The sequence below is a fragment of the Oncorhynchus clarkii genome, chromosome 16, assembly GCF_045791955.1.
Source record: "Oncorhynchus clarkii lewisi isolate Uvic-CL-2024 chromosome 16, UVic_Ocla_1.0, whole genome shotgun sequence".
Classification (NCBI taxonomy): domain Eukaryota; kingdom Metazoa; phylum Chordata; class Actinopteri; order Salmoniformes; family Salmonidae; genus Oncorhynchus; species Oncorhynchus clarkii.
Genome location: NC_092162.1, coordinates 46,898,023 through 46,913,170, shown reverse-complemented (window position 1 = coordinate 46,913,170; position 15,148 = coordinate 46,898,023).

The window sequence follows — 15,148 nt, the reverse complement described above, 5'->3', positions numbered from 1 at the left end:
TGATTCCTACAGCCTTTCGACAAAATGTGTTATCCCTTGCTCATGATCACCAGTGGTCTGGTCATTTAGGAATTACAAAGACGTATGATCGGATCCTTCGACATTTTTTTTGGCCGGTTTTAAAACAAGATGTGGCTCAGTTCTGTCGGACATGCCACACCTGTCAGATAACAGGAAAACCAAATCAGGTTATTCCTCCCGCTCCTCTTTGTCCAATACCTGTCATAGGTGAACCATTCAAGCATGTGGTGGTTGATTGTGTTGGACCGTTACCGAAGACAAAATCGGGTAACCAGTTTTTGTTAACGATATTGTGAGGCTACTACACAGTTTTCCATGTCTCTTTAATGACGTTCCTACTCGCACAAATGTGTTGGAACATGACATTAATGTTGGAAATGCTACTCCTATCAAGCAACACCCATATCGTATCAACACTTCCAAGAGGAAGATAATGAGGGATGAGGTGAGATATTTGTTGGAGAATGACCTGGCTAAGCCAAGTTCAAGCCCTTGGAGTTCTCCTTGCATTCTGGTTCCTAAACCTGATGGTACGTCCAGGTTATGTACGGATTATCGAAAGGTAAATTCTGTCACACTGCCAGATTCGTTCCCGTTACCCAGACTGGATGACTGTATCGATACTATTGGTGCTGCTAAGTATGTAACCAAGTTGGACCTCTTAAAAGGTTACTGGCAGGTTCCGTTAACTTCACGTGCTTCTGAGATTTCTGCCTTTGTGACCCCAGACAACTTCCTTCAGTACTCAGTCATGGCTTTTGGGATGCGAAATGCACCAGCCACTTTCCAACGACTGGTTAACTCCGTATTAGCTGGCGTTCCTAATTGTAGTGCATACCTTGATGACCTAGTGATTTATTCATTCGTCTGAGTGGTCAGATCATGTTGACTCGCTAAGGGTAGTATGTGAACGGTTGGCAGCTGCTTCTCTAACCCTGAACTTAGCAAAGTGCGAGTTTGGGAAGGCTACTGTTACCTATCTCGGTAAAGAGGTTGGCCATGGACAGGTGCGCCCTGTTGATGCCAAGGTCTTGGCTATAACTGCATTCCCTGCACCTACCACTAGACGAGAGCTACGCCGCTTTTTAGGGATGGTTGGCTACTACCGTAGCTTCTGTAAAAATTTCTCTGCGGTAGTTGCTCCATTGACTGATTTGCTCAGTCCGGCAAGACCATTTGTGTTGTCCCCTGATTGTAAGAGAGCTTTTGAATCAGCGAAAGCACTCTTATGTAGTACCCCTGTACTTGCTGCTCCGGATTTTGAACAACCGTTCAAGCTTGAGGTAGATGCTAGTGCCAGAGGTGCTGGTGCTGTTCTACTGCAGCAGGACAAGAGTGGAGTAGATCATCCTGTTTGTTATTTTTCTCGTAAATTTAATAAATGTCAAACTATGCGACAATAGAACAAGAAGCTCTTGCTTTGTTGTTGGCTCTGCAATACTTTGAAGTATACATTGGTTCCAGTGCCCTACCAGTGATTGTGTATACTGACCATAAACTAAGGGGTTTTCTCCACCGAATGTACAACCAGAACGAGCGCCTTATGCGTTGGGCGTTGATTGTACAAAATTATAATTTGGAGATCCGCCACAAAAAGGGTTCAGATAATGTGTTGGCAGATGCTTTGTCTCGTGTGTGAAGATGATTTCTGTATGTTTTGCAAGGTTGTTGCTTTGTTGTGAGTGTTCATTTAAATACTGTAGTCGCAACCCCTGGAGTTGCTCTTTTAAGGGTGGGAGTGTTACGGATACAGTTATCCTGTGTGTGTGTGTTTCTTTTCTCTCATTCTCCCCTCACAGGTGAAAATCATCACTCCCCAATCAGTCAACAATCAATCAGAAGACACACCTCCTCCTGTTTCCTAGCCATGTTTGGCTTGTCACCAAAAGCACTCACAAACTTCTACAGATGCACAATCGAGAGCATCCTGGCGGGCTGTATCACCGCCTGGTACGGCAACTGCTCCGCCCTCAACCGTAAGGCTCTCCAGAGGGTAGTGAGGTCTGCACAACGCATCACCGGGGGCAAACTACCTGCCCTCCAGGACACCTACACCACCCGATGTCACAGGAAGGCCATAAAGATCATCAAGGACATCAACCACCCGAGCCACTGCCTGTTCACCCCGCTATCATCCAGAAGGCGAGGTCAGTACAGGTGCATCAAAGCTGGGACCGAGAGACTGAAAAACAGCTTCTATCTCAAGGCTATCAGACTGTTAAACAGCCACCACTAACATTGAGTGGCTGCTGCCAACACACTGACACTGACTCAACTCCAGCCACTTTAATAATGGGAATTGATGGGAAATGATGTAAATATATCACTAGCCACTTTAAACAATGCTACCTTATATAATGTTACTTACCCTACATTATTCATCTCATATGCATACGTATATACTGTACTCTATATCATCGACTGTATCCTTATGTAATACATGTATCACTAGCCACTTTAACTATGCCACTTTGTTTACATACTCATCTCATATGTATATACTGTACTCGATACAATCTACTGTATCTGCCTATGCTGCTCTGTACCATCACTCATTCATATATCCTTATGTACATATTCTTTATCCCCTCACACTGTGTACAAGACAGTAGTTTTGGAATTGTTAGTTAGATTACTTGTTGGTTATTACTGCATTGTCGGAACTAGAAGCACAAGCATTTCGCTACACTCGCATTAACATCTGCTAACCATGTGTATGTGACAAATAAAATTTGATTTGATTTACCCTATCACAGTTCCTTCCCCATGGTTTAAAAACCCCATCATTTGTTTGTTCAAGAGCTCAATCTTTGTAATGCCATGTTGGTAGATAACTGTTCTTGGTAGATTTCAGGAGAGCTCAATCTTTGTAATGCCATGTTGTTGCTGTTCTTGGTAGATTTCAGGAGAGCTCAATCTTTGTAGTGCCATGTTGGTAGATCTCTGCTCTTGATAGATTTCAGTAGCACAATCTCTTTGTAAATGCCATGTATGTAGATCTCTCTCTTTGTGTATTAATTAACCTCTTCTTTTGTTTGAGCACCTCCAAATCACTTTGTCATCTCCTGTGAGTATTGTTTTTGCTTATGGTGTTTGCTGGTGGGAAAAGGGGAAACCAAGACAAGTCGCCCATGGGCATACACTACCCGTAGGTAAACTTTGTTAAAACACACTAGTTAGAACTGGGCGGACCACCCACTGTATTTTTGGTTAGTTAGCTGTTGTTGAAATAGGCTAGTCTAGCTTAGGGGTGTTTTGAATACTTATTGTTTCTTTCCTTGGGTCCAGCTCAGCCCCTTTTTCCTGCTCCCCCCCATTACCGTGTGTTTATAAATAAACCCTGAGTTTGACGGTATTATTTCGGTTGTCGTGGTTATTTCGTTCACTTTTACTTTGTCACTATTATAATTTACATGAGTTATGTTACGGGTCTCACTACCATCCCCCCTAGACTGTTGGGCCAAAAGGGATTCGTAACAGAGAGGCTATGCGATAACCCAGCATTTCCCAAAAACAGATGTCCCACCCAAGAAACAAAGTAATTTTAGCATATTCTAGCATATGTGACCCGATTCAGGAAACTAAGCGTATGTTGCAAGTCACGACTTCACGGGAAAGCAGTTTGAACGTAAAAAATATGTTTTTATCCAAATGCGTTTTATCAGTAGATGCATATTAGCACATACTGTATGATAATGTGACTCATCACCTGGATTTGGTCAATTTGAATTTCTGTTTTTTAAATTGGATAAAAGTAGAGACTCAGGGCTACAAAATGGTTTATCATACACTGCATTTGAGGAACAATGGGAAAGTAATTCTGCTTTGAAAGTTGATAAACTTTCTAGACTCACTTTTGAGAAAATGGCATTTAAGTGTTTCGGTGAAAGAGCTGTTCTTTGTCTACACACATTCAGCATCGTTTACACCCTCTTAAGCTTTAGCACCACCCATCTCCTTGCATTCAGTGGGCACACAACGCTATGGCCGATGATTTATTTACCTCTGGATAACATGAAAACAGCCTAAGCAGCTCTGTTTGCAACAATTTCATTATGCCTTTTTGCTGACATTTACTGACACCGGCCATATTCAACGGGACATGTAGCTTGCTAATGTACCTAGGTAAACAACATGTAAAATCACACACATCATGTCACATTAGCTAACGAGCCAGCCAGCTAACGCTAGCTAACAGTACACTTTAGCTTGAAATGAAACCACTTTCTGTCAAAATTAGAAACGTGTAATATCTGAAAATTTAGGTAACTAGACTATCTTACCCGTGTACATCATCATGCATGATGGACGCGTCTCCCTGTCACGGATCCATGCCACAAATGCCCTTAGTTTGAAGACATAATCTGGAAACAGGTGTTTTCCAATCTCTTTAGTTATCATACTCTAATTCCACTGATTTCAAAACTCTCCCTCCAGAAAGTGGAGAGCAACACAAATGCAGCTACATAAACAAAAAAGCCACGTTCGACATGATTACCAACACAGACTGACCAGCTCAAATAGACAAAAGTCTTCTATTTGGCAGACCAATCCGAACTCATCTCTCAGCATGTCCAGCCCACTCCTTTTCTAGTGGCTAGTGGGAAGGTTGCTGTCTTTTTATGTGGCACTTCTTCGGGATCTGTGTCTCGTCCACGGGATAGTTGAGCTAATGTGATTAGCATGAGGTTGTAAGTAACAAGAACATTTCCCAGGACATAGACATTTGTGATACTGGCAAAAAGCTTAAATTAGTGTTAATCTAACTGCACTGTCCAATTTACAGTAGATATTACAGTGAAAGAATACCATTCTATTGTTTGAGGAGAGTGAACAGTTTTGAACATTAATAAACAAATTAGGCACATTTGGGCAGCCTTGATACAACATTTTGAACCGAAATGCAATGGTTCATTGGATCAGTCTAAAACTTTTCCCATACACTGCTACCATCTAGAGGCCAAAATCAAACTGTCAGCTGGGTTGGAATAATACATTATGGCCTTTCTCTTGCATTTCAAAGATGATGATACAAAGAAAATATAAAGAACAGTTTTTTTTCTTTGTATTATCATTTGCCAGATCTAATGTGTTATATTATTCTACATTAGTTTCACATTTCCACAAACTTCAGTGTTTCCTTCCAAATGGTATCAATAATATGCATATCCTTGCTTCAGGTCCTGAGCTACAGGCAGTTAGATTTGAAAAAAAGGGTCTGATCCTTTTTAAGAGATTTTCTTTGTCTTCTTCAACCTTGTTGCATTTTGAGTCTGCAGCACTGGTCATCATAGTCTGGTATGTTCATTCTTAATTCGCATGCTTCTTACCCTCGAGTAAAAAAGGGCATTTCCGTCTTTATGACACACTCCCGGGGTTCCCTTGGCATAGCTAGTTACGAGGCAAGGTATTAGAATTTAGTATGATCTCGTTTAGACAACTAAAATCACAGTATTGACATCACAAAAACATTCTCTTTAATCTGGATATTGTGTACACAACATGAAGTATGTAAACATATACACATTATGAAAACTCTTCAAGTTACAATGTTTTCATTATAACATCTAAATTTAACTCTTAATAGCATCATAAAATAGACGTACATTTTCATATTCCATCCATCATTATTCCCACCAATTCGGATGATGAAATATATTGTCCAAGAGTCCATTTATTTGACATTGTAGTTTTGGGCAGTAGACTCTCCCTAAGGCAAAAAGACATTCCAGACAACCAAACTAGGTGTCATTTATCCCCTACAATCATCTCTCTTCCCTCTGTGGGAGGGAGAGATATCTGTAGAGCTGATCCACCATAACCTTATATTTTGTCCCTCCCAGGAAAGTCATGACAATGGTTTCCAGTTTGCATAAAGTCCAGTGAAGTTCCTTGTGGGCCGTCGTGGTATCGGCTTGAGGGGGGGTTATACAAGGCCGTAACTATAACAGAAGATAATTATCTTGGGAGATAATACGGTCAGCATTTGATTGTCAGGTATTCTAGGTCAGGTGAACAAAAAGACTTCAGTTCCTATATGTTATCATAATTACACCATGAGTCATTAATCATAAAACATACACCCCCGCCCTTCTTCCCGGAGAGATGTTTATTCCTGTCAGCACAATGAACTGAGAATCCAGATGCCTGGACCGACTCCAACAGTAGCCATGTTTCCATTAAACAGAGTATGTTACAATCCCTGATGTCTATCTGGAAAGAAACCCTTGCCCTTGAGCTCGTCAACTTTATTATCCAGGAACTGAACATTAGGGAGTAATATACTTGGAAGTGGTGGGTGGTGTGCTCCGAGTACCTCTCCTTCGCCGGCATTGTTTTGGGTTTGGGGCTTCTAGAAGCAGTTCAATTGCCTTGGGAGGTGCGAACAAAGGATCCGCTTCAGAAAAGTCGCATTCCTGGTCATAATGCTGGTAGTGCTGGTGAGTTACCGTCGCTCTGATATCCAATAGTTCTTCCCGGCTGTATGTAATAACAAATAACATTTTCTGGGCTAACAATATAAGAAATAATACATAAAAAAACTAAATACTGCAAAGTTTCCTAAGAACTAGAAGTGAGTGCAGACTGGAAGGACTATGAATGCAGCTATGCTGAGTTTGGTGTCAAAAGACTTCTGTGTAATGCTGAAGAAACTCAGTGAGAAGAAAAAGGAGTGAGAGGAGGAACAGGCCAAGGTTTGAGACTTGGGACCATTCAGTATGTTCTAAATGTTTTCTGTGTGTACTGTTTCTGGTCATGGACCGTGTGAAAACCAACATGAACACTGTAAACCTCAGGGTTCATAATGTCTAAAAGGTGGCCGTGAATCATTTGAGTGTAACCAGACAAATACATTTGAGTCATTATGGCAATAGCCTTTACTCAACATTTGACTATTCCTCCTATCATTTCATCCTCATTATTTTAACCTCTTTCTCTTCACTTCCCTCCCTCTCATCCATTCTTTTCTCTCCGCATGTGTTCTCTCTCTTCCCTGTGAAAGTCAATATGCATATTGCCTAGACCAAATTCGGGAGATCTCTAGAGACGTAGAGAAAATTGGCAATGCTAAACGAATTGTGTGAATTGTCTCTGCAAAACAGAGCAAATTCTATCTTTTGGCAGGTCAAGGGGACACTTGTGCAATCATTGGTGATGAATGCTGTACTTTTGTCCCAGATCACTCTTATAATATGACTGATATTTCCGAATACATTGCCACTGTTGCTAAGAATAATTCCCCACAACCAGAGCATGTGCCTGCAACTTGGTTGGAATCCCTGTTTGGAAGTTGTGGAGCCCAAGTTCCCAAATAGGCAGCAGCACGTGTTTTGTTTTCTTAGTTTGCCTAATTGTGTTATTTAACGTGTATTTATTTTTATAAATTCACTCCCATTAATATAAGTAAAACCTTTATTATGATTTCTTATAATGATGTATCTTGATATAGAAGCTAAAATCTATTTGCTTACATTAAAATGCAATGATTATTATCACAAAATGTTTGTTTGTGCTTTTCTATTTACCAATTTCTGTGTTCTATTCAGGTGCTTTTCTAATAACCAATTTATGTGTTCATGCAAGTGACTAATTGAACAAATCTTCACTATCAGTATCTGCAGTACGCCCAGAACCTTGTTTTGAGAAAAGGATATCTCAGTTTCAAGGCCTCAGCTTAGAGAGAAGAAGCCATGTCACATGAAGGAAGCAAACGTTAATGATTAATTTATTACGAATGATGAATAAGCTAAATCATGCAAATATAACTTGTCTGTAGATAAGAGTATTTTTTTGTATTGACATTTTTACCCCTTTTTCTCCCCAATTTCGTGGTATCAAATTGTTAGTAGCTACTATCTTGTCTCATCGCTACAACTCCCGTACGGGCTCGGGAGAGACAAAGGTTGAAAGTCATGCATCCTCCGATACACAACCCGCACTGCTTCTTAACACAGCACGCATCCAACCCGGAAGCCAGCCGCACCAATGTGTCGGAGGAAACACTGTGCACCTGGCAACCTTGGTTAGCGTGTACTGCGCCCGGCCTGCCACAGGGGTCGCTGGTGCGCGATGAGACAAGGGTATCCCTACCGGCCAAACCCTCCCTAACCCGGACTACGCTAGGAAAATTGTGTGTTGCCCCACGGACCTCCCGGTCGGTTACGACAGAGCCTGGGCGCAAACCCAGAGTCTCTGGTGGCACAGCTGGCGCTGCAGTACAGTGCCCTTAACCACTGCGCCACCCGGGAGGCCTATATAAGAGTATTAATTGGACTGCCCGAGGTGGAGCTCCTGATCGACATTGGTTGGAACCTCTCCAGCGCGCTGGTACTAAATAATTATTCATTTAAGATTGACTTTGAGTGTCCCTGTGTAAGAATTTCCATGACACATTATTCACCAATAATAAGATGAAAAGTTTAATGGTGGTGAGAGCAGAAAATTCTGTCAGGATCCTCTTAAACTTTGAGGTAAGAGGGTAAGAGGTCAAACTGGTAAACTCATCTTTCTCTAAACAATGTTTCCCCAGATTGCATTGGTAGGTCTTTCCGGTAGATTCCTGGAATTGGCTTATGCTTGGTGTTTTCAATCCAGATAATGTTCCAATCATCTTGTTATTAACAGGCCTCCCCATGGCCAGAAGTCACGTGGCTGAAGGATGATGTTCCTGTGCTGAAGCGGGTCAGTATCTCCAACTCTGAATCGTCATCTCCGCTACTGATCACTTCATCTGAGTGCTCTGATTCAGGGATCTACACCATAGGGGTCAAAAACCTAGTGGACCAGGAAACCTTCAGCGTGGGGGTTAGGATTACAGGTACAGTAACATACAATGAAGCTCTCCCAGTCTATTTCAGACTGAGAAGGGATTGGAACTTAGCCTCACAAGATACCTGATCTCCTACGTTAATGGTTTGCTAAATGTAAGCTTGCGAGATCAAATGGCTTGCGAGGCTATTTGGAACTTGCACAAGATGAAAAAAATGGCAAAAGTGTCAGCACTCACAAATAAAGTATTTTAAATATCATCAATCACAATGAACATCGGCCATGATTGATGCAACAATTCTCACATAATGAGAGAATTTCCTCCCAAAGTGTTAGTTACATCCTCCTGACTCTCATGTCTCTGACTCTGGCACTAGATGATCCCAAGCCCCCAGGACCAGTAGAACTTGAGGAGAACGTCCCAGGCACTATGACAGTTATCTGGGAACCATCACCTGATGAGATGTGTGACGATCACCTCCACTACTCTGTGTCTAAACGAGACTCCATCAAAGGCTCATGGAGCACAGTGGCCCGACAGGCTCTTCAACAACAAGTTCACCACTTCCGTGTCTACGCTAAGAAGGACACGGGCATGTCGGCCCCATCTTAGTCGTCCACCTGGGGAAGTAAGAGGATGAACGCTATTACTAGCCAAGTAAAGAGATCAATTGCCAAGTCATATAATCAGCTCATATGGATAGACTGGCAATAATAACAGTATAATCAATAACAGCTAAGTCATTAAGCTCAACATTAAGTACTAATGTGTTATACCTGTTTATTATTATTATATTTATTATTATATGTATTTATATTATATGTATTTATGTATCTATTTATTACAAACAATCTATTAACCCTTTATAAAATGCTGCCATTTTAACGTATGCATTACATGACATGTGAGATGAGCGTTTGACCTCTCTGCCCTGCCTCTTCTCTAGGAACATTTGTGGTGAACATGCCAGCCTACAAGACCTGTGATTTGCGGACTGCTCAATCGTTCCTTCTGCCACTGAGACAGCACACAGCTCCCAAAGGTTACGAATGCTATATGTGCCATAAAGGGAAATCCCAAGCCTCGCGTCACCTGGTACCGCAACAACATCAGCCAAACACCAAATACTTAATCACCATCTGTGGTGTCTGCTCCTTGCTGATAGTCTGCGGGACCCCCAAAGACTCGGGCGAGTACACCATCCAAATAGAAAGTGCCCAGGGGAGGGCCGAGTGCTCCACCAAACTCAGTCAGAGATGAGAACTCAACTGACCTACTCTGACAAATGTATGTAGTACCTTGGTGTGAGTCGGAATATAATTGAATGTAATGTCATTGAATGTTGCATGAAATAGAGTTATATTGTTTCTCTCTCTCGCTCACAGAATGAGAAACATTGTGTTTTTACAGTGCTTCAGCATGTAGAGGCATTATTATGTATCAAGGTGGAAAATGTAAAGTTTGTTATATGGTAAGTTATAAGTTATTTCCAAAAATGCATGGCTGTACTGCTTGTAAGACATGCACTGCGGTTGTTGGGGATAGTAAGTACAAATCCAAGAGTTATCGTTTTTGATAATTGTGTTTGATGTGGATACTCCACAACCTAAAAGGACATAAATTGAGATGGCATTGACCCAACCTGGGAGACAGACAGGAGCAGGGGAACAAATGCTGGTAGGTTTCATGGACAAAACAAACTGGCAACAGACAAACAGAGAACACAGATATAAATACACAGGGGATAATGGGGAAGATGGGTGACACCTGGAGGGAGGTGGAGACAAGCACAAAGACAGGTGAAACAGATCAGGGTGTGACAACTGTAGGTCCCATGAAATACTAAATATGACTACAGACAATAACTGAGCTATGCTGTCCACAGTTGTTGTGAAAGTGTTTATAGAGCCCCTTCATATTTTAGGCTACATACTTACTAATAATTGCTACATACTTACTAATAATTGGCCTACACAGTCACTACACAGCTGGCTATTTGGTTCCTTGGAAGTTGTGGTTGTGATTTTAATAACACTGCTAGTTCCTCGACGTACATATCACATACAAAATGAAATGGTCCACCCACACAGACAGTGTGGTGAAGAAGGCGCAACAGCGCCTCTTCAACCTCAGGAGGCTGAAGAAATTTGGTTTGGCACCTAAAACCTTCACAAACTTTTATTACCGCCTGGTATGGCAACTGCACCGCCCACAAAGGCAGGGCTCTCCAGGGGGTGGTGCAGTCTGCACAACGCATCACTGGGTGCAATCTACCTACCCTCGAAGACCCCTACAGCACCCGATTTCACAGAAAGGCCAAAAAGATTATCAAGGACAACAACCACCCGAGCCACTGCCTGTTCACCCCACTATCATCCAGAAGGCGAGGTCAGTACAGGTGCATCAAAGCTGAGCCCGAGAGACTGAAATATTAGCTCATTAGAGGCTGCTGCCCTGTATACATGTTACTTAAAACGTTCTCTAAATGTTACAAAAGTTTTCTTGTGGTTTTTATGGAAGGTTTTCTTAACGTACTCTGAACAATTTGAAAACATGAATTTAAATAGAACCATGAGGAAACCTGTAGGAAACATTATGCTGAAGTAATGAAATTCTCACAGAAAAACAATGTTTTCTTAACATTCTTCGAATAATTTGAGAACATGACTTAAATAAAACCATGATCAAATCGATTCCAATTTTATTTGAGCTGAATACAACATGTGTAGACCTTACCATGGAATGCTTACTTACAAGCCCATAACCAACAATGCAGTTCAAGAAATGGAGTTAAGAAAATATTAACAAAATAAACTAAAGTAAAAAAATAATCAAATCAAAAAGGGGGGGGGGGGGGCGTGTAAATGTAAATAATCCAAGTGGCCATTTGATTAATTGTTCAGCAGGCTTATGGCTTGGGGGTAGTGTCATGGTTCCACCCTGTCACCAGAGGGCTGCAGAGACCATCCAAGAGACATTAATGATACTCAGCTGTGTAATATTACTCATTTTGATTTCCCTGCTAAAAGAGGTGTGTTTTCTGGTTTCCTTTGTAGAAGCTTGAATTGCTTGTTTTGTGCAGTTGTCTCCTGAGTGAGTTTTCGAGACTTAGTGTTTGTTGTTTTCCCAGTGTTACTATGATCCTTTGTTTCTCAGTAAAGTATTATGTTTAACCACTAATTCCTCTTCTGGTCTCTTCTCTGTGCCTGGATCCAACCTCACCACATCACAGGTAGAAGCTGTTAAGGAGTCTTTTGGTCCTAGAATTGGTGCTCTGGTACTGCTTGCCACGTGGTAGCAGAGAGAACAGTCTATGACCTGGGTGACTGGTGTCTTTGACCATTTTTTGGGGCATTCCTCTGACAATGCCTGGTATATAGGTCCTGGATGTCAGGAAACTTGGCCCCAGTGACATACTGGGACGTACACATTACCCTGGGAAATTTCCATACCATACACTTGATTGTGCAGCTGTAGAACCTTTTGAGGATCCGGGGACCCAAACCAAATCTTTTCAGTCTCCTGAGGGGGAAACGGTAATGTCGTGCCCTCTTCACAACTGTCTTGGTGTGTTTGGACCATGATAGTTTGTTGGTGATGTGGACACCAAGGAACTTGAAACTCTCGACCCGCTCCACTTCTGCCCCGTTGATGTTAATGGGGGCCCATTTGGGCCTCCTTTTCCAATAGTCCATGATCCACTCCTTTGTCTTGCACACATTGAGGGAGATGTTGTTTTCCTGGCACCACACTGCCAGGACTCTGACCTCCTCCCTATAGGCTGTTTTACGTGGTCGGTGATCAGGCCTACCACTGTTGTGTTGTAAGCAAATGTAATGAGGATATTGGAGTCATGCTTGGCCACGCAGGACGGGACTAAGGAGGGGACTAAGCACACACCCCTGAGGGGACCCAGTGTGAGAATCAGCGTGGCAGATGTGTTGTTACCTACCCATACCACCTGGGGGCGGCCCATCAGGAAGTCCAGGCTCCAATTGCAAAGGGAAGTGTTCAGTCCCAGGGTCCTTAGCTTAGTGATGAGCTTTGTGGGTACTACGGTGTTGAACGCTGAGCCGTAGTCAACGAACAGCATTCTCACATATGTGTTCCTTTTGTCCAGGTGGGAAAGGGAAGTGTAGAGTGTGATTGAGATTGCATCATCTGTGTATCTGTTGGGCCGGTATGCGAGGGTGTCCAGCATGATGGTGTTGATGTGAGCCATTAAAATAAAAGAGAGCCGCACACTCTAGGAGCTCAGATGCAAAAATTGAATTACCAACGTTTCGACAGCCAAGCTGTCTTCTTTATACCCTGATGAAGACAGCTTGGCTGTCGAAACGTTAGTAATTTAAAACAATTGCATCTGAGCTCCTAGTGTGCGGCTCTCTTTATTTTCAAGTTTTCTACTCCGCTAGCCAGCACCTTGCCTAAATAGTTGAGCGTTTCTTTTTCTTCTAAGTTGATGTGAGCCATGACCAGCCTTTCAAAGTGCTTCATGGCTACCGACGTGAGTTCTACATGGTGGTTATCATTTAGGCAGGTTACCTTCACTTTATTAGGCACAGGGACTGTGGTGGTCTATTTGAAACAACAGTTGAAGTATGAAGTTTACATACACTAAGTTGACTGTGCCTCTAAACAGCTTAGAAAATTCCAGAAAATTATGTCATGGCTTTAGAAGCTTCGATAGGCTAACTGACATCATGTAAGTCAACTGGAGGTGAACCTGTAGATGTATTTCAAGGCCTGCCTTCAAACTCAGTGCCTCTTTGCTTGACGTCATGGGAAAATCAAAAGAAATCAGCCAAGACCTCAGAAAAAAAATGGTAGACCTCCAAAATTCTGGTTAATCCTTGGGACCAATTACCAAATGCCTGAAGGTACCACGTTCATCTGTACAAACAATAGTACGCAAGTATAAACACCATGGGACCATGCAGTCGTCATACCGCTCAGGAAGGAGACACATTCTGTCTCCTAGAGATGAACGTACTTTGGTGCGAAAAGTGCAAATCAATCCCAGAACAACAGCAATGGACCTTGTGAAGATGCTGGAGGAAACAGGTACAAAATTATCTATATCCACAGTACAACTAGTCCTATATCGACATAACCTGAATGGCCGCTCAACAACAAAGAAGCCACTGCTCCAAAACCGCCGTAAAGCCAGACTACAGTTTGCCATTGAACATGGGGACAAAAATTGTACTTTTTGGAGAAATGTCCTCTGGTCTCATGAAACAAAAATAGAACTGTTTGGAGATAATGACCATTGTTATGTTTGGAGGAAAAAAGGGGGGTGCTTGCAAGCTGACGTACACCATCCCAACTGTGAATTACGGGGATGACAGCATCATGTTGTGGGGATGCTTTGCTGCAGGCATGTTGTGGGGGTGCTTTGCTGCAGGAGGGACTGGTGCACTTCACAAAATAGATGGCATCATGAGGCAGGAAAATTATGTGGATATATTGAAGCAACATCTCAAGACATCAGTCAGGAAGTTAAAGCTTGGTTGCAAATGGGTCTTGCAAATGGACAATGACCCCAAGCATACTTCCAAAGTTGTGGCAAAATGGCTTAAGGACAACAAAGTCAAGGTATTGGAGTGGCCATCACAAAGCCCTAACCTCAATCCTATAGAAAATTTGTGGGCAGAACTCAAAAAGTGCGTGCCAGCAAGGAGGCCAGCAAACCTGACTCAGTTACACCAGGCCTAAATTCACCCAACTTATTGTGGGAAGCTTGTGAAAGGCTAGCCAAACCATTTGACCCAAGTTAAACAATTTAAAGGCAATGCTGCCATATACTAATTGAGTGTATGTAAACTTCTGACCCACTGGGAATGTGATGAAAGAAATAAAAGCTGAAATAAATCATTCTCTCTACGATAATTATGACATTTCACGTTCTTAAAATAAAATGGTGATCCTAACAGACCTAAGACATGGGAATTTTTACTTGGATGAAATGTCAGGAATTGTGCAAAACTGAGTTTAAATGTACTTGGCTAAGGTGTATGTAAACTTCCGACTTCAACTGTAGGTATTATACACTTGGTCAGGGAGAGGTTGAAAATGTTAGTGAAGACACTTTCCAGTTGGTCTGTGCATGCTTTGAGTACACATCCTGGTAATCCATCTGTCCCTGGGGCTTTGTGAATGTTGACCTGTTTAAAGGTCTTGGTCACATTGGCCATGGAGAGCGTGATCACAGTCGTCCAGAACAGCTGGTGCTCTCATGCATGCTTCAGTGTTGCTTGCCTCGACATGAGCTTAATAACCTGTTAAGTCTACCCTCTCCTTTTTCGAACATTCTGTTAAAAATCGCACAACATTTCAGCGTCCTGCTACTCATGC